The 20,249-nt window shown below is 38.2% G+C and overlaps 1 protein-coding gene across 1 annotated transcript in view; it reads left to right on the top strand.

Moving 5' to 3' along the window:
* The first annotated feature begins 4,631 nt into the window (after positions 1-4,631).
* LOC126186885 (uncharacterized) overlaps positions 4,632-20,249 on the top strand; it is a 45,318-nt gene continuing 29,700 nt past the window's right edge. The window contains exon 1 of the mRNA XM_049928249.1: positions 4,632-5,102. The gene's annotated coding sequence lies outside the window, so the exon portion shown is untranslated. The remainder of the gene's footprint in view (positions 5,103-20,249) is intronic.

A 20,249-nucleotide genomic window follows, 5' to 3' on the forward strand; every position in this document is an offset into this window, starting at 1 on the left:
GACACCTCTCCGTTGTCGTTGAACCTACGGTATGGCTATCTGTAATGCTGAGGCACGCAAGCCTCCCCACCAACAGCAAGGTGTATGGTTCATGAGATTGATCTATTCTAAAAGGATGTAAACATATCTAGTAACATTCAAAGACACAAAAGATTTATTTTTTATATTTTATAATGTTTTAAAATTGTAGCAAAGTAGCCCCTAGAAGGGAAGAATATGTTGTGCTACCTTATAGGACCATGGTAAACTGACATATATGTACTTGGTATTAAAGGGAAAAATCAATAAAAATCAGGATACTGCAATTTTTTATATTTAATAAGTCAAAGAAGACCAACATGAATAACATTTAGTGTTTTTTTTTTTTTTTGTGAAAGAGCCAACAGCCTTGCTGCAGCAGTAACATCAGCTCCTGTCAAATCAATGTAGTTAAGTGCTGTAGGGCTTGGCTAGGTCTTGGATGGGTCACTGTCTAGGTCTGCTGAGTGCTGTTGGCAAGCGGCTTGCATTCAGCCCTTTGTGAGGCCAATTAAGAAGTTACTTGATTTAGAAGTAGCGGCGCTGGTCACGAAGATGACAGTGGCCAGGAGTGTGGTTTGCTGACCACGTATCCCTCCATACCGAATCCAGTTATGGGTAAGGGCCAAGGATGACACAGGGGGCCAGTTAGTCCTGTTGGACCTTCAAGGCCTGTTTGGATGGTGTTTGTTTGTTTGTGATAAAAGAAAAGATCAATGTTACATTAGATTTATTGGCATGTCAAAATGTCAGTGTCTATTCCAGGAAAATGTTTTGCACAAATTCATCATTATTAACCAAAAATGCCACTTTCACTTAACTATTTTGAAGGGTTTATACCTTTAACTACACCATCTGATTTGTGAAAAAGTACATCTCTATATACAGGCCATTTCCAGTTATCAAGAGATAGTTTCTATGGTATTTGCAGGTGCATCATTTTCGATAAAGCTTTCAATAACGCCAATATAATGTTCATTTTCACACTTTCTAGCCACAAACATGCCTGTCTATTCGCTAATTGGTTTCGGTATCGTATGTGATTTTGATAGACTCTCTTTACCTTCGGTACATGCTGCTAACACTTCCATTTGATTTCTTCTGTACGACTGTCAATCGCCATCTGAACTTTCGTCAAGAATTTGTTGTTCTAATAGATCTTCATCAATAAAATAATTAAGCATTGTCTGGATATTTTCTCTTCAATTGTTTACTAGGACCTGGCACTGGTTTTGAAGCATTTTGTGACTTTTAAGCAAGAGTTCCGCTTATTAAGGATTTCTGGCATTTTTCAGTGCTATAAACTGCATTTTGGCGAGATTCTAGCTCCCATTTAGACTTGTTTCATACTATGACAACATTAATCTCTTACTAGTACTGATTTTTAACTTAATTAGATTCGCACCTCGCTGAATGAAGTCTAAAACAAACTAATGAAAATACACAGGAGTTACTTTGATCCATTTCATCAGTGGTGCAGGTTCTCTCGCTTTTCTCAGTAAATACCCTCCATGTATGGTTTTGGTTGCACAGTGATAAATAACGTGTTGATTACAATTTTGTGGTTGTGATTTAGACAACAACTAACTTCTACAGATAAAAGAATGTCATTTGCCGTAAATTTGAATAGTTTTCTGGTATCAAAATACCACTTTTTTGACGAAAATTACCTCAAAAATACATTAGTAAAGATTCAAAATAGCGAGTGACAGAATAATTCAAGCATATGAGGTAGGACAGAATCCAAACTGTTGGACAGAATCCAAACTATTCCAAAATGTTTATTAGCGTAGGTGCTGGGCAGGTTTGAATAATTTCCCTCCTTGGGGCAAAGTAGCTCAACTTTGCCGTATTAGTTTTTGTTGGAAAAATGTACAATGAGGGCTGAGTGGGTTGTGCTATAGCAATATATTTTGTGGTAGAATGCTGCAACAACTATTCCTACTAGAAATTTATGTCAGTTATTCCCATATTTTAAATGATATTCGTGATTAAGAAAGTGAGAGTGAAGTCATATGCCCAAACAATGTACTGAAAATGATGAACTGGGCTGAACAAGAAATAAGTAAAGCCCTCTCCACACACAACGATCAGTCTGCGCAGACATCGGCGCAGATGTCTGTACATGCAAAAGATCGCTGCAAATGTGGTGTGTTCACACGACACAAACCCCAATCTACTACTCGCCCGCCATCTGTCGGTGTAGAAAAGAAATATCAGTGGCAAGCGACTACGCTCCCCGTAAACGTCAAAAATTTAATTCAGTTATTTTGAATTTGAAATATAGAAATGGAGGAAGTTCTACTGTGGTCCATGTTCGCAACTTGTGTTACAAAAAACGTTCAGACCATCCGCGGGAAACAGAGAAAGCGGTCAAAATGGTGTAGACAGTGGCTGCTAAAGCGAAAGCAGTTTTCTCACGTAAATTTACTGCGAGATTTGCAGGGCGAACCTTAAGAAAGCCAAACACCATAACGTTGGCTGGTATACTTGATCTACTCCTACATCAGATCTTCTAGCTTTCTGAACTTTGGATAACTCTTTTCGGTAAACAGTTCGCAACGAATTTTTTTTTTTTAATTCTGTTTTCCGAGGCGTCAACTGCCCGCAATTTTTCAATTAGAGCATTGTATGGTGCTGTCTTTTTGTCTCGGTCACTATATTCTTTACTTTTAATCTTCGACAATTTTTTTTTTCCTTTATTGAGTTTCGATTCCCCCTAAAGGGGGCGGGCTGGCAGCAGCTTTTTACGCCGCTCTTCGGCCTACAGAATTTGTTTTAAAAAGAGGAAGATAATAAAAATAATAACAGTTGGCGATAAAATCGGTGACTTAAAGGTAAAAGGGCAGAAAATACTGGAGCTTAAAACATAAAAACACAGGGTGGATGATGCTAATAAAATACACAGGAAGCAGAAAAAATAAGAGACAGACAATTAAAAACACAGCGACAGTCTGGTTTCTGTTTGCAAGAGAGATAAAATGCACACCCAGCGACAGCATGATTTCTGTTCGCATCATTGTGGAAAGACGCACAACACTGAACACTCACTTAAACACTGCACTAAAAAAAAAAAAAAAAATGGCACAAATATGACATACCACACCTGCGAGCAGGTGGGGGGAAACTTGGTCAGATGACGGGAAAAAGGGGGGGAAGGAGAGGAAAAGGGAAGGGGGAGGGGGGAAAGGAGCCAATTGAAGATGAGGATACATAAGAGGGGGGGTGCTGAGCAGACGTGCCTGGGAGTGGGGAAGGCAGAGGAGGGGAGTCTAAAAGGACGCGGGGGGGGGGGGGAGAAAGGAGATAGGGACAGGGTAGGTGGGGAGAAAACACAGGTTGGAAGGGGGGGAGGAAGAGGGAGCCCAGGGAAAGGACGGAGGAAAGGATGGGGGGTGAGGATCAGAGTTGATAGGAAGGATAAATGGAGGGAGAGAGGGCATCATCCGGGAGGGGGAGTTGATGGAAGCCGCCTTGGACAAGGAGATGTAGGGTGTAGAGATGCAGAGTGGGGGGGACACAACGGTGAAGACGTGGCAGGGGGCGGGGATCAGAGAGGAGAGGAGCAACCAGGGGGTGAGGGGGTTCAAGACGGCGGGAGGTGTAGAGGATGCGGATATGTTCGAGGAATAGGAGCAGATGGGGGAAAGGAATGAGATCATAGAGGATCCGCGTGGGGGACGGGAGGCGTATACGGAAGGCGAGGCGGAGGGCATGACGCTCAAGGATCTGGAGGGACTTATAGAATTTGGGGGGGGGGCAGATATCTAGGCGGGACTGGCATAACAGAGGATGGGACGGATTAAGGATTTGTAGGTGTGGAGGACGGTAGAGGGGTGCAACCCCCATGTCCGGCCAGAGAGGAGTTTGAGGAGTCGGAGGCGGTTGTGGGCTTTGGATTGGATGGAGCGGAGATGAGGGATCCAGGTGAGGTGACGGTCAATGGTGAGGCCAAGATAGGTGAGGGTGGGGGTGAGGCGGACAGGACGGGCGCAGACAGTAAGGGAGAAATCCAGGAGCCGGAAGGAGCGAGTGGTACGACCTACGATGATGGCCTGGGTCTTGGAAGGGTTGAGTTTCAGGAGCCACTGGTTACACCATGCAGCAAAAAGGTCAAGGTGAGTCTGGAGAAGGCGTTGGGACCGTTGGAGGGTGGGAGCGAGGGCGAGGAATGCGGTGTCATCAGCATATTGCAAGAGGTGTACTGGAGGGGTCTTCGACAAACATGGTGATTTCTATATATTTCAATGAATTCACTAACAAACTCTCGAGAGCACTGACGAGTATCAGCCATTTTAATGCCCTGTGCGCACAAATACAAACACTAGACTGAGCAAACAGCTGTTTCGCGCCAGATTTGCGGCGATCTCCTGTCCACACGCTCCAATTTGTCTGCGCAGATGTGGTTTGAACCCACAGATTTGAGAGGTTTCGCTCAAACCTCCAACTCTAACTTGCAGGTCTGCACACATCTCAGGTTGGTGCAAATCTTCTGTCCACACGCAACGATCTGTCTGCGCAGATGTGATGTGCGCAGACATTTGCGCAGACAGATCGTTGTGTGTGGACGGGCCTTAAGGGTTGGAGAAAACAAAACCTGAACACACATTCCGTAGTCGAACGCTTTTACCGCCAGAATAACACTATTCGTGTATTCATAACATCCGTAGTGCAGCCAAAATACATGAACAAATATTTCCCATTAAAGTGTGGTTGGCATTTGCTTGGATGTTATAATATTTTGTTGTTGTAATACCGATATCACTGGGCTATACCAAAGGGCGGACGACAACGAATTTCAATCTGTAGATGTTGGTATACACTTGTGTTTTGTAAACAGAGGGGAGGAAACACTATTTAAACTAACAAACAGTGATTTTAATTATTAATCGAAGCACGTAGAAAATCTTTAACGATTTAAGTTATCTGGCGAAGCGAGTAAATATCATAAGATACACTACAATCCGTACTTTTAGGTCGACGACATTAAGGGAAATAATGCTGAATTTATATGGGGTGTGTTTGTATTTTTTACTCCACTGTTCAGCAGTTTGGAAATGCCACTGTATTGAATTCGGTTGATGGTATGTTCAACTCACGCAACTAATAACAATACCATTTGTTGTCTGGTATCGTATACATTTGCTCCATCGTTTGCTATGGTATAGATATATTATTATTATTATTATTATTATTATTACTACTATTACTACTACTATTACTATTTATCCAGTAGATGAAAAGAAACCAAAGTATGTACGTGATCCTGGAAATGATCGTCTTACTATGTACAGCAGGGGAGCAGTATGTGTTATAATTTATAGTCATGTTCTCTTGTGTGGGGCTGTTGAAATGATGCTATACTGTTTACAAATTTATTCTTCAATAATTCAGATTTGTTCCATGCAAGCAGGTTCAATGCTGTTTGTACTGACTAGGTCACTTTGAAGGGATGACTAAAGGGTCATTCCATATCAAATCACCCAATAAAAAATAAATTTTACACCCACCTCCTTAGATTTTCATGAAATTTGGCCCAAAAGGTTCTAATACCATCCTGACAACACTTGCAAATTTTTTTGCTGTATCTCTTATAGTTTTTTTAAATAAATTTTTAAAGTTTTTATGTTTTGCGTTTTCTGAACCTTCGGAAATGGTAAATTTAATTTGTATTCAAAACTTTAAAAATGCTTATCTTAAAAACTCTTTTAGATAACATCATGAATTTTTGCAGCAGATAAAAATGATAAGATAAAAATGATACTATTAAAATATATTAATATTTTCTATGAAAAAAAATGTATTTTTTTCTTTTTTTTTTTTACGGATGTTTTGTTTTATAAGAATTGCAATGTCTAGAGTCTCAGACCTGATAGAATGCTCAAATTTGTTTTAATTTACTCTTAAACATATAGGCTACTTGATGAAACAAAAATAATGATTGCTTTTTAACATGTTTATTAATTGTAGTAGATTACAGTAGAATTATGTACAAAGATAGTGTCCTTAACCCAACTGATTGCTTGAAACATTGAATTTTTTGAGTAATTTTGTCTTTTTAATAAACATTAATGCTGATTTAAACTGTTTTTCCACTTCATCCAAGATCTTTCAGTTCTTTTGATACAGTCTTTTTTAAAGTAATACATTCTTCCACTGCCGCTTGATTGAGGTGCGTCTACTACACAGACTATGTGCTCCAAAGGCACTATGCAAGAATCTTCTCTTTCAGGCCAGTAAAATGATGCAGCTGGTCCTGAAGGATGTAGAAATAGAATTTCTGCATCTTCTTCATCATTGAATATTGTTTTTACCAGTCCAAAGTACCAGTTACCATCATAATTTGCAGCCACATAGCTATTTATGGATGGTTCAACACGAACCCAATCAGAAGAAGAATGGAAAGATAAGACTAAGGAGGGTTTTACACTATCTGTAGTCCTGCTAATTTCAAGGTTGTTTGTTGGAAGTGGTTTGAAGTTAAGAAAACTTCTTGTTCCAGGAATGGTTCGGGTTGCTGAAAAACGTTTTTCTAGTTTTAACTGTAGCAAATCAGCTTCTTTTTTGTCAGTAAAGTGAAAATGAATGTTTTCAATATTTTTTTCACAAAACTTATACACATCGATTGCTGTCATTATTTGTTCTTCGTCTGAAAGCTGTAGACTGGCTTTCCTTAAAATTCTTTTAATAGTTCCTCCTAGGCCATCACAAATTGACTTCCCATGACTTGTTGCAAAAAAAAGTGTGTTGGGCCTTCAAATTAAAGTCTCTCAAGTGTTCAGTCAAATTTTTGAAACCGTTTCTATTTTTGTACTGCCCAGATCAACCATCTGTAAAGTAGTGAACTGAGTCAATGTCAGTATGATGTAATGACAGCCACTTTGTAATTTCTTTTTGTACAAAGTTAACAAAACCAGTGTCATGTTCTTGGTCATCACTAATAAAACAGTGATTGGAAATAAAAACATTGTTTTCCTCATTTCTTAGAAAAACTCCAACTGGGTATAGAGTACAACCATCTCTATTCCAGTGGTAACTTTGGATCTCATTTTGTATAACAAAGGAATAATTTTCACTGAAATCCATCACAATAATTTGTGTTTTGGGTGGTGGGTCTTCTTTCAATCTTTTAAAGGCTGCTGATTGGGATTTTGCTATAAACGAGTGCGGGGTGAGCTTTTCCAATGACCTAACTAATAAAGAAATGTAGTCTTCAACACTGATAGACTGTTTGATCATTTCTGCCCTGTCTGTGTTAACCCACTGACTGATTACAATTTCTTCTTCTAAATCATAATCTTCACTTAGTTTTTCAGTTAAGTACTCAGTTAGTGCAGTATTTGCAGGACAGCTGTCGCAGTGATGTAGCCTGCAGTTTTGGTTTTCTGTGTTGCACACAAGCATCTTAATTAGGTCTTTATAAGATTCTTCAATTTTCACAGCATCCAGTAATAGTTTTAACATTCTGGTGGATACTGCATACACATACAGTGTGTGTGCCTGCAGCACCAGCAAGGATACACCATTTAGGTCTCAAGAAACTAAATTTTGAAAATCCTACTTCTACCTCGGGATTCTCCCATTTGAAAGAATAATAGAGTTCTCTCAAGTTACACAAAATGAGTCTTTTTTTGCATGTACACATTTTTTTGAACACTTACTTTGTCTTTTGTTCCAGGTAGCACTCTGGAACTTTCATCCTTTTCATAAAAATCTGTTACAAGTCTTACTGTATTTTCAGAGAGAGTTTTACCTTTTTTTGGACCAGGAGTTTACAAAATACCCTTTTCAGATTTTAGCTTTCCAGCTTGTCGCACCATGTACTCACTTACATTAAATTCTTTCATCACTTTATTTCGACTCCAAGAATCTGGAGCCAAGGTCAGAATCTGGATTTTTCTAGACCTCCCAACAGATGAAATCTCTTTCATAAGAGAAATCATTACATCAAAATCCTTTGCTTTCTCAACCACACTTGTATCTTCTTCGTCATCATCAGAACTTGGTGCATCATATTTTAATGCTTTTGAAACCGCCTTTTTTGCAGCCTTTTCAATACTGCTAACCTCCTTTTAAAATAAGACCCTTTACTTTGTTCTGACAAGCCATGAAGCTTTATTGGTGTTAAACCTAAATTATCAAGAGCAATGTTTGTTTGTACGAGGGATTCATTTCTGGATTCCAATGATTCTAATTCAACTATGACTTCATCATCTGTTTCACTTTCATTGACTTCAACTCTTAATTCTTCCTCACAAAAGTTAAGGCATGTTGAGCAAAGCTTTTGTCCAGGTTTTATGCTAATATTTTTTGTCAGTAATTGTTTAAAAAGATCCAAGCCTACACTTCTCAACGATTTTTTGATGGGCTTTTTGTGTTTTTTTTAGTGGGTCTACACATGTTGTTTGATACTTTTCAAAAACATTTAAAAAGTAGTAGCTGTGGTGTGAACATATATTCTTAAATTCACACAGATTAATTCCAGATCGTAAGTGGATCAAATCTTTTTCTTTCTCACTCAATTCAGATACCGGTTGTAACTTTTTTGAAGGTGTGTAGGTTGTTTGGAAACAGTCAGATTTTTTAAATAACCCTACACTACAGGTTTGAATATCTGACATACTGATTTCACTTTTGGTCTGATTACTGTTCTGGTTACTTTTATAGGATATTAGAAAAGAATGTCTGTAAACTAAGTAACAGTACTTACTGAAAGTTCAAATAAACTTGATAAAATACTATCCAAGCACTATTTAACACTGTAATAATTTTTTACTTCAAAACACGGGAGTAACAAAACAAAATCCAAGCGTACATTGTTACTCCAAGAAGACAAAAACGTTTTTTGGTGTCTAAGTCACTTGGTACTTTTTATTTTTAAAATATAATTAATATTATTTTAAAAATTAGATAACTATGAAACAGGTTAAAAAGCCAACATAATTTTTCTTTTATCTAATAGCCTATACAATTAAGAGTATTTTAAAACAAATTTGAGCTTTCTATCAGGTCTGAGACTCTAGATAATGCAGTTTTTGTAAAAATAACACCCGTTAGCTTTTTTATTAAATCTAAAAACTTTAAAAATTTATTTAAAAAAAACTATAAGAGATAGACCAAAAAAATTTTACAAGTGCTTTCAGGATGATAAAAGAAGTAATTGTACCAAGTTTCATCAAAATCTGACATGGTTGGTGTCAAGGCCTGGGTGACTTGACATGGAATGACCCTAAAGTGATTTCTGTAACATTTGTAAAACTTGTTATTTCTTCACACAGTGCCAGGGAAAGCCTACGAACAAAATTATCCGAATTGTAGCTACTTATTGTATTAAGTCTGAACTGCATCAGCAATTTTTATTACCCATAGTTTTCTGCAATATCAAATTAACTATTCCTTGATGCCACTGGATGCCTCTTATCAACTGATATATTCCTTTAGTCAAATTGTGTCATAAATATACTTTCTCTACAGTTTGATTCACTACATCTTGGTTAGTTATCTGATCATCTAATCATCAGCATTCTCCTATTGCACCATGTTTCAAAATCTCTTCTTTTCTTTTATGTGCTTCATATTTACCATGTTTCACTTCCACTACATACCAGGCAAAATACCTTCAAAAATGATTTCACAACATTTAAATTTATATTAGATATTAACATGTTTCTCTTTTCCAGGAAAACTTTTCATGCCATGATGAGTATACCTTCTATACTCTCCCTACTTCTGCCATTGTCAGCTGTTTTGTTACCCAAATAGTAAACTTCAGCTACTGCTTTCAATCCTTCAGGATTGCCTTTTACCAAGCGAGGTAGCACAGTGATTAGCATACTGGACTTGCATTTGGGAGGACGACAGTTCAAACCCATGTCCGGCCATCCTGATTTAGGTATTCCATAAATTTTGTAAACCATTTAAGGCAAATACTGGGATGATTGCTTTGAAAGACCAGGGCTGACTTCCTTCTCCAGCCTTCTCTAATCTGAGCTTATGCTCCATCTGTGATGACCTTGACATGATGTTCAACACTAATCTCCTCCTCCTACATCGCTCTTGTTTTACTTTTAATGATAATCATCTTATAATCTCTTTTCAAGACACTATCCTTCCCATTAACTGATCTCCCAGGCTCTCTTCCATGTCTGTGAGAATTACATTGTCATTGGCAAATTTACCTAATTCCTTCCAATGTGGTTAGTACTAAAATATGAGCTGAACATTATTTAATTACTTATTCATTGTATACGTAAGAAAAGGTACTGGAAACAAAAAAGCATAGAAAGAAGGTACAAACAAACAGTATTATGAGTTATTTAGTACATCAGTTCTACTTTCGAATAGTTTTCAGATTCTTTAAGAGTATAAAGAGCTTTCTATTTCAGCAACTTTTAGGTCTTATTTTTCAAAATATTAAGAGAGGCAGCATGTGCCTCCTTAGCTAATGTGTTGAAAAGCTTTATTCCTACATATGCGTGATGTGTTTTTGTAAGTCAGGTTGTAGGTATATCTATCTTTAACGCTTGACAAATATGATTATGAATGAACCGCCTGAGGTTGTAACTGGTAAGGTGTTCTGTTATGTACAATAGGTAGCTAAATATAAAAAGAAATGGGACTGTCATTATCTTTAATTCTTTGAAATAAGGCCTACATGATCTGTTATTTTTGGTAATCCCAGAGATGCTTCTGCCTAATAAATTTTTTTCTGGCTGCTGGAGTATTACCCCATAGAAGAATGCCATAGCTTGTATGGCAATGGGAGAAGCTGTTGTAGGTGTTAGTCAGCAGTTTCCCAGAAAGAGAGGTGCATAATTTTTTCAGTAGAGAGGTAACTCATGAAAGCTTTTGTGATTTATAGTCTGTGACTGCTTACTGTCCATGCCCTTCAGTCTGATTTCTGTACCAGTTATAGATAACCATTTGCTCCCTGTATTTTATCCCTGAGGCCCCAGACTGGCATAGGGTTTATTCTATTCCTGACTGTTGAAATCTTTCTCTAAATTTACTAATGCTTTAAATGTAGATAAGCTTATCTTCATCATATTTTCTGTGGGATGTCATAGTTTTAGAGTTGCCTTTTGTATTGTTTCATTTCTCCAGAACCCAAATTGTTCATCCTTGACGTTGGATTCTACTAATCTCCATTCTTCTGAAGGTCTGAGTACTTTGTGTCAGTCTTTTGCAACTATGACTTATTAAACTTACTGTTCAGTAATATTCACACCTATCAGTGACTACTTCTTATTGAATTGAAATTATTACATCTTTCTTGAAGTCTGAAGGTCTTTTGTCAGACTTATATATCTTACACGCTAGGCAGAATAGTTTTATCAGGGTATGTTCTCCTAAGGATATGAATAATTCTGAGGATAATACCATCTACTCGGGTATCTTGTATAGAGTTAGATCCTTCAGTGCTCAGTCATTTGTTTCTCATAGGATCCTAACACCCATTGCATTGTCATCTACTTCTGGCTAAAGTGCACTTATGGTGTCGGCAGCCTATGCTTTGTGTGGTGAGGTTGGCAATTCGTTGACATTTGTCATAGCCAGTGGGGATACAGTATACAGTAGCCAATGAGAATTGTTGAATCTAATGGTTTCCTTTTGTAGAAGATATAAATTCATTACGTTTGTTTTCGAGGTGTAGAGTGTTAGTGTGAATTTTAAGGTCCCTTACTGATTTTCATATTTCCTTGGTGATTGACAAAAACTAATTGTGCTGACAGATTGACCTGTAGCATAGTCCGAGACTTAGGTTAGTTTGAAATGTGACTCTTTGGTTATGAGTTGGCAAAGCCAATGAATGTGAATGGAAAGAAACTAACTGTGTGCATAGACTTACCTACAGTGTAGCCAGAAGCATAGATTGGTTATAATGTGTTTGTTTGCTTTGAGTTGGTGAAGCCAATGAATCTCAGCACAAGAATGCAGTTGCCATAATGTATTGATGTATAACATAGCCCAAGATATACATTTTGTCATTGTAATAGCTTCTTTTTGTTTCTTGTTTCCAATTTTGATGTAAATTTTGACAGTGTTCTTAAATTCTAACTGAATAGAACAAAATATCAGCTAACTTTATTTATGAAAATAAGAAATTATGAATGAAAATATTATTGACTAGCTACGTCTACCTCATGATTCATCATGTCAACTTCCCATGATTCGTTGCGCAAACCATTATCACCAGCAGCGTGCAACAGAAAAGCCGTTGAAATCGTAAGCGTACTTTTACATCTGCTTCCAATTCCCTGTCAGTAATATTGTCTTAGATTTGTTTCCTTTGCATAGACCTTCTAAATATTCCTGCCACCATTAAGCTTTTCCTTATTGTCTTAGTAGTGGCTTTTCATCTGATCTCTGTATATTTATACAGCTGTGTGTCTTTTCTCCATAAGCTACTCTCTCTCTCTCTCTCTCTCTCTCCCCCCCCCCCTCTCTCACTCTCTCTCTCTCTCTCTCTCTCTCTCTCTCTCTCTCTCTCTCGCTGTTGAATCTTCTGCTACCAGATGAAGTCGTGGTGTATGACATCATACAAGTGCAAACAGAGAGAGACATAACACTGACATTGTCTCTGTATCACAGGGTCCTGGGTTCGATTCCTGGCCTGTTCAGGGATTTTTCTCCATCTGGGACTAAGTGTTGTCCTCATCATTTCATCATCATTGGGGATCATGGCGAGACTGGGCAGTGAAAATATTTTGACTTTGTACAGGAGCTGATAACCATGCAGTTGAGTGCCCCACAAACCAAAACTTGATGCTCATCAGAACACTGACAATATTTGTGTGTAATTTGCAAACAATCATAAAAGTCAAAATTTATGATCTACAATTAATCTAATAGCCCATTACATATCAAAAAAGCTACTCCTCGTCGTCAGTCTTTAAGATAAGTGAATTCTCTGAGTACCACATTGGAGAAATGTTAATAGATCTCAAGAGTAAAGTAGAAGAGTAACAAGTGTTAATTCCATAGTAAGAAGTGTTAGGCATGACTAAAGTGTAATGCAAATAATCTATTAAAAAATTGCAATGAGCACCCACATAGACTCAGGATTGCTGAGGCATGCACATACTGTGGGGACAATATAGTATAGAGTAATAATAATAGGTCTAGATGTAGGTGTAGTTGTAGTTAGTCAGCAAACCTTGATATCTTTTGAGGCAGCTAGTAACCATTGTAGAAATTTAAGCTGAACAGGACTTTATTTACATTTCTTTTATTTTATGTGATACCTTGTTACGTTAGCATATATGGAATATAGTGACAATATTATGAAAAGTATAGAATGCTATTCACCATGTAGCAGAGATGTTGTAGATAGGCACAACAAAAAGACTGTCAAACAAGTTAGCTTTTGACAAGAGGCCTTCTCCCAAATTAGACAAAACACACACGCATGCACGCACGCGCGCGTGCACACACGCGCGCACACACACACACACACACACACACACACACACACACACACACACACATGGCCACTGTTGCAGGCTGCTGTGGCATTGGTCAAGTGTGTGTCAGTTGCCTTTTGGCTGAAAGCTAACTTGTTTGACATTGAAAGTCTTTTTGTTGTGCCTACCTGCAACTCGTCCTCTCTGAGATGTTGTAGACAGGCACAACAAAAAGACTGTCAAACAAGTTAGCTTTTGACAAGAGGCCTTCTCCCAAATTAGACAAAACACACACGCATGCACGCACGCGCGCGTGCACACACGCACGCACGCACACACACACACACACACACACACACACACACACACACACACACACACACACACACAATTCACGCACACATGGCCACTGTTGCAGGCTGCTGTGGCATTGGTCAAGTGTGTGTCAGTTGCCTTTTGGCTGAAAGCTAACTTGTTTGACATTGAAAGTCTTTTTGTTATGCCTACCTGCAACTCGTCCTCTCTGCTATATGGTGTGTAGCAATCTATTCTTTTCATGATATTGTCATTATTCTACCTTGGATTTCCCATTGTTGTATATGTAATATAAAGCATTGACTTTTACCACACACGAATATATTGAATATGTATGATCGAAGGGCCAAAGTTTATATTAATGGACTTAATTGTGTCTATATTATTGTTTGCAATGAATTTTGTGGTGACAGACTGATTTGCAATGTAGTGAGAGATCTAGGCTAACAGTTTGGTAGGTTACAGTTTGGTTGTGAGCTGGTGAAGTTAGCAAATGTGGTGTCATGGAAGATTTTGTAGTTCTTGTGTGGGTCATATGTTATACACATTGTTTTGTCCACCATTTTGTTGCTGTCATGGTTCAAAGGAGACTTGTGGTATTGGAAGCTTTAATTAACCAATTTTTCTGTACTCAGCATCTATCTTTTCCATACTGACACCCTTCTGCAGCTTTGCATTTGTGTGCTAGTCATTCCTGCTTTGCTGTTTCTTGCAATCTTCATTTTTTTGACATTTGTATTCCATTTCATGTGATTCACTTGCAAAATTTTATGTATTTTCTGTTTGTCAATGTAATTCAATGTCTCATGTGTCTTACCTTTATCATTTTGCATGGTCCTTTATTGCCTTGACTATTCCTTCTGAAAATTCTGATAAATAAATTATAATCAGAGTCCACATCTGCTTCTGGATGTGTTTCACAGATGTAAATCGAGTTTCGAAATCCCTCTTTTTTTTTTTTATCCATTACATAATCCGTCTGAAACCTTTTTGTGTCTTCAGGTCTCTTCCACATACCCCAATACCCCATCAGCCCAAACCTGTTTTGAGACTGGATCAATAAAAAATAGAGAAAAGTTAAGATGGTGGTTTTAATGCTTCAGCTGTTTTATATAGTCTCCACCTCGCCCCCACCCATTTGAGTGAAGTGCACAGAACGTTCATGCAACACTGTGAAAATTCCAGAAAAGTCCTCCTTTGGGATGATGTTTAAGTTGTTCATCACACTGGTTTGACAGTCAGTTAAGTCATCAAAACATTGACCCTTGATGTGAATTTCTATTGTTTGTCGTTCTGTGGTAGGGTCATATTGATAACAAGAAGTCTCATCTATCATGTTTTCTTCCAGAAAAGCATTGCCATGTCAATCAAGTCGTGGCAAGTATCCATGTGTCCTCGTTTTTGTTCGGTAGTCAAGTTGTCCAGGAAAAACTTTGCACAGACTCTTCTGTATTTGAAAACATTCTGGAGAATATCTTGAATACTTGATTTAAAGATGTTGCTGCATTGTGATTTGTGACACAATAACACTGACACACAATGGGTGCACGTGTTACGTAACATAGCCTGCTCACAACTGAATGATTGAATACTCATGTATTTTCTATGGTTGTTAATTCTAGCTCGTACCATAGTTACTGTGCTGACATAAAATATACCAAAAACAAAATCAAACTTGGAACTTTTTGGATGGGCAGTAAATGATCATTCATGATTCTTGGAGAAAGTGTTTATACTTATTGAACTGTGCTCTGTGCAAAATCTTAATTGGTGGCCTTCTCTTTCAACCTTTTGTGCAGTGCATGTTCTCCTGTTGTTCCTTCTCTTCCTTTCCCTACTATCTAATCCAGACCCCCATCAAAATTCCTTTTTTTATTTCCCTTAAGAAACAAAATAATTTCATTTAAAACACCACACATCTTTTTGACATGTTTTTGTTGTTCCTGAAAATGTGAAATTTCAGGGCTTTGTTTCTTGTGATGATGACACTGACTCCCACACCCAAGATGAATGTGAGATGTATGAAATGCTTGTGAAGGAACTCATGAGGTAGGAGGTGATAGTGACAACAAAGAAGAAGAAAAGGGGGAAGATGACTGTGCGCCAAGTTTTGCAGCTGCTGTGCAAGGAATTGATACTGTCAGGATCTACTTTGCCTCTTTGAGCATAAATGAATTAATTCTAACAAACGTGTACCAGCTGGGATGACAGTGTCTGTCTAAAAATACTTGAATAGCAATTCTGGATCACTAATTCCACAATCATAGACAAAGCCCCCATTTAAGGAAAACCCCTGCTTAAGGAAAGAAGTATTTGGGACCCCAGAGATTCATTGAAAAGGAGCTATACTGTAACTGTTTTTTAAAACATTAATCTAAAACAAAATATCATAAATGTAACCAAACCACGTACATACTGTCTGTGCAAAAATTCATTAATTGAATAACAGAAATTGTCATGCAGAAATAATTTCCATTTCTTTATAAAAGGAAATTTCTGGGAGACCTTCATTAATATACAAGGAGAGTGGTTCAATAAACTGCACAATACAGTTCATGATCACTTTTTCTAAATATTGAAATTGTCTCCCATTGTAATGCAGAAGTTTGTAATTTGGTTCAAATGTGGCTATGACAGTCCTTTGTATTGACACAACTCATGCGAAAGAAAGCCCAGAACTCAGAAGTTCAAGTGAGTTGTAAGGTGGGTTAACGATGACAAATGAGCACCAAACTGTACCACCATTCTGACAAATGCCACCAAGGATGTGTCACACAATGGGAAGTTCATCGCACGTCTCTTACCCACATTTCACCCCTTCTTTTGACGATACAGTGATGGGTGACAAAACCGTGATGGCCACTGTTGAAATTGTGCAGTTTTCTTGTGGGTAACCAAGAAGAACAATTCAATGCACTGCTGCTCAGAATTGAGGTGAAAAAAAGGCCTCAGGCCAGGGCTTAAAGGGATCAGCGAGACTGCTCCTTTCTTCTGGGCGTTGATTCCACCCATTTTGTGGTCAGAAACGACAGTTTGTGGCACAGTGAGTGACAAGGTGGCATTCTTGCCAACCTGTGATGCTGCTGGCACTCCCTGCATGATTCATCCTGTCTCTAAGGACATTGTGGGCCAGCAACCCCATTGAAAATGATGGCACTCTTTTGGAGTGTAATGTAACCACAATATTGTTGCTCTGGTATACAGGGTGGAACCACTAGGGGCAGTTTAAAACCATTAAATGAGATCTGAGTGTGATCTGAAGCAACGAAGGATGCTTATGCTTTTCCCGCCCTCCTGTTCTGCATCCTCCATGCCATGATCATGTGTGTGTGTTTGTGTGTGAGGAGGGGGCACTGACACACATTGAATAAATCAGTAAAGGACCCCTCTAAGATCCTCCCAGTCAGCAACAACCTAGGTGTCCATTGCACACTTTTGTTGAGCATTTTAAAAATGTACAGAGACACAGAGAGAAACCTGTGACAGAATCCTAGGCATCTGCAGGTAGACAACCCCTTTACACCCCTCTGATTCTACTTGCCTACTAGCAAAGGCTAGAGTAGCAGCATAGCCTGCTTGCAGGCACCTAAAACTCTGACATGGGTTTGTCTCTGTATAGATACATTTTTAATGTGCTTAAGAGAGTGCGCAGATGCCTATGAGTGTGATATCAAACTGGGCAGTCTTAGAGGGATTGTTTGCTGCTTCATCCATGCATGTCTCAATGTCACCCCTTCCCCCCTCATGATCACACCCACAGGACAGCACAAAATGAAAGGCTTGAAAAGCATAAGCACCCTTTGCTGCTTCAGATCATATTCACATTTCATAGAATTGTTTTGAACTGCCCCTAGTGGTGGTACCCTACATCAGAGCACAAATTGTGGTCTCACTACATTCCAAAAAAGTAAAGTCCTGTTCAGTGGGGTTTCTGGCCCATGATGACCTTAGAGAAGGGTTGAATCATGCAGGAAGTCATAGGTTTTCAAGGAAGTCATACTACTGTAAACTCGTTTTGGACCACAAAATAGGTGGCAATCAATGCCCAAAGGGAAGGGACAGTCTCACTGCCGCAATTACGCTACCTCCGTGGTCTTTACATATCAGTTCTGAGCAGTGGTATGTCTGAATTGTTCTCCACGGTTACACATACGAAAACCACATGATTTCAACAATGGCCATCATGGTTCTGATGCCCACTACAGCGACATCAAATGAAGGGTTGAAATAGGAGTAAGGGGGATATGATGAGCTTCTCATCATGTGACACATCCTTGATGGCATTTGTTAGAATTGTGGTAAAATTTGGTCCCAACGAAAAATAATGAACCAGTTTTACAACTCACCTTGCTGTTTGAAGCATTGTCGAACCCAAGGGTGACATCGCATGATGGCACACGATTCCATCAATACAGTGGATGGTTGTAGCCACCTTTGAACCAAATTACAAACTACTGCATCACAATGGGAGACAGTTTCAGGGTTTTGAAAAAGTGACCCTTTAACTGTTTTGTGGAGTGTTTTTTTACCCTCTCATACTTTGCTCCTCTCTGTGCTAGAGTAAGTTTGCATTGTGGATAGTCAAGCCTATTTTTGTTTCTGTTGTTATGAGTGTTGTAGCATTATTTTTCAAGTTGTGCCTAATTCTTTGCAACAACTTTATGAATGAGTAATTGTATAGTGAGGCTGTTATTAGTATGCCTAATTTTTTGAAAAGTTGCGTACATAATTTTTGCGGATGTGCCCCACAGGTTAACCATACAGCACGTTTCTGTGCAATGAACACAGTGTTTCTTGATGTGGAAATGCTGTAGAAAAGTATTTCATATGATATCAGTGGATGAAAATATGCAAAGTTAACTAATTTTCTGCTGCTTTCATCACTATAATCAAGAACTTCATGTAGAGCAAATGTTGCTGAACTCAAGTACTTGAGAAAATCTGCAATATGTGATTACCAACTAAATTCTGATCAGTACGCACACCACGAATTTTGAAGAATTGATTTTACATACTTCATTTGCAACGTACTTTGTTGTCCTTGCTGATGATACATCTCACCTGTTACAAAACTGAACAGTCTTTGTTTTTTTTTCTAAGTTAAGTGATAGACTTTTACAAAGAATCAACCAATAATATTTTTGAATATGTTATTTATGGCTCCTTTTGATACTGTAGCTGTGTAAACATCAGCAACAAAGAGCACTATTTCTACTTTATCAGTGTGGGATGGTCATTTACATACAGCAAGAACAGTAATGGTCTCAGAATTGAGACCAATGACCTTGCTGTTTGGTCTCTTCCTCCAAACAATCCAATCCAATCTCAGAATTGAACCCTTTGTAACACTAGTAATAATTTATACCCACTCAGAAGAAAATTCATCATGATCTTCTAACATGACCCTCTGATTCCTCTCATTTAAATACGAATTGAACCTCTTAATCTTGGTATCTTGCAAGCTATAAACTATAAATTTCTAAAAGAAAAGAAGTTGTAATTTGCACTGTAAATTCCTTAGCTAAACAAAAATCCCTGTAATTCAAATCTTGTCATGCAGGTATTTTAATGCACAGTCGGTGAAATGGTAGGTGACATGTTCAGTGGAATAACCTTTCTGGAATCCAGACCTTATATTTGAAGGTATGCTCAGTCATTCTGAAATACATTATCTTTACCAAAACTTTTGAGAACATAGCTATTAGTGAAAGGGTTGGATAGTTATTAATATCTGTCCTACTACCATATCTTTTTTAAAGAGGTTATTAATAATGATATATTTAATTTGGGAAGAGTCTTGACTAAACAGTGAATTAAATGGCTAAGTACAGTAAATATTTGGAAAGACATGCTTTCCATATTTTGCTTGCAGTTTATCAATCCCACGAGAATTTTTACTTTTAAGAGAGTTAATTATTCACATAATTTTCCTGGAAGAGTTAGGGTTCTCTTGAATTGGCCAAAAAAATGCTTTCTAGTAGTTTGTGGTTGTGATCTTAAGAAATTTGGTTTTGCAAATCAATGTGTGAAAGACAGCAGGGATTTTTTTCTATTCTTTGTAGCTTGTAGTTTTTATAGTGTAGTTTAGCACCACAGTCACATAGTTTTAATGTAGTGACATAACCAACCAGACTCGTATTTCCTTGTCAGGTTCAAGTCTCTGTTCATTAACTGCCAGAAGAATAGGTCTTTCGCTTGTATGCCAGCGTGCAGCAAACTTGTGGTGGCATGCTCATTGCTCTCTAATAGCCTCTGTTTGTATTTTTAATGAGTTGGGCCATGAAAATCTTTTGCCTACAAGATAGAGGGGTTCATTTTCATCTTTTTTTGTACATACTGTCTTCATTCGAATTTCAGCAGTAAGATGAATAGGGAGTGTGCATGCCATGTCCAGACACAGTAGGTTATGGCTGCTGTTTGCAAACAGATGAAGGCACTGTTGGCTGTGGTCAGTCATCTGCAGGCTGCTTTCTTGGGTTGTAGCAGCAGCTGAGAAATTGGTGCATTAAATAG

The sequence above is a fragment of the Schistocerca cancellata genome, chromosome 1 (genome assembly GCF_023864275.1).
Source record: "Schistocerca cancellata isolate TAMUIC-IGC-003103 chromosome 1, iqSchCanc2.1, whole genome shotgun sequence".
In the NCBI taxonomy this organism is placed as follows: Eukaryota; Metazoa; Arthropoda; class Insecta; order Orthoptera; family Acrididae; genus Schistocerca; species Schistocerca cancellata.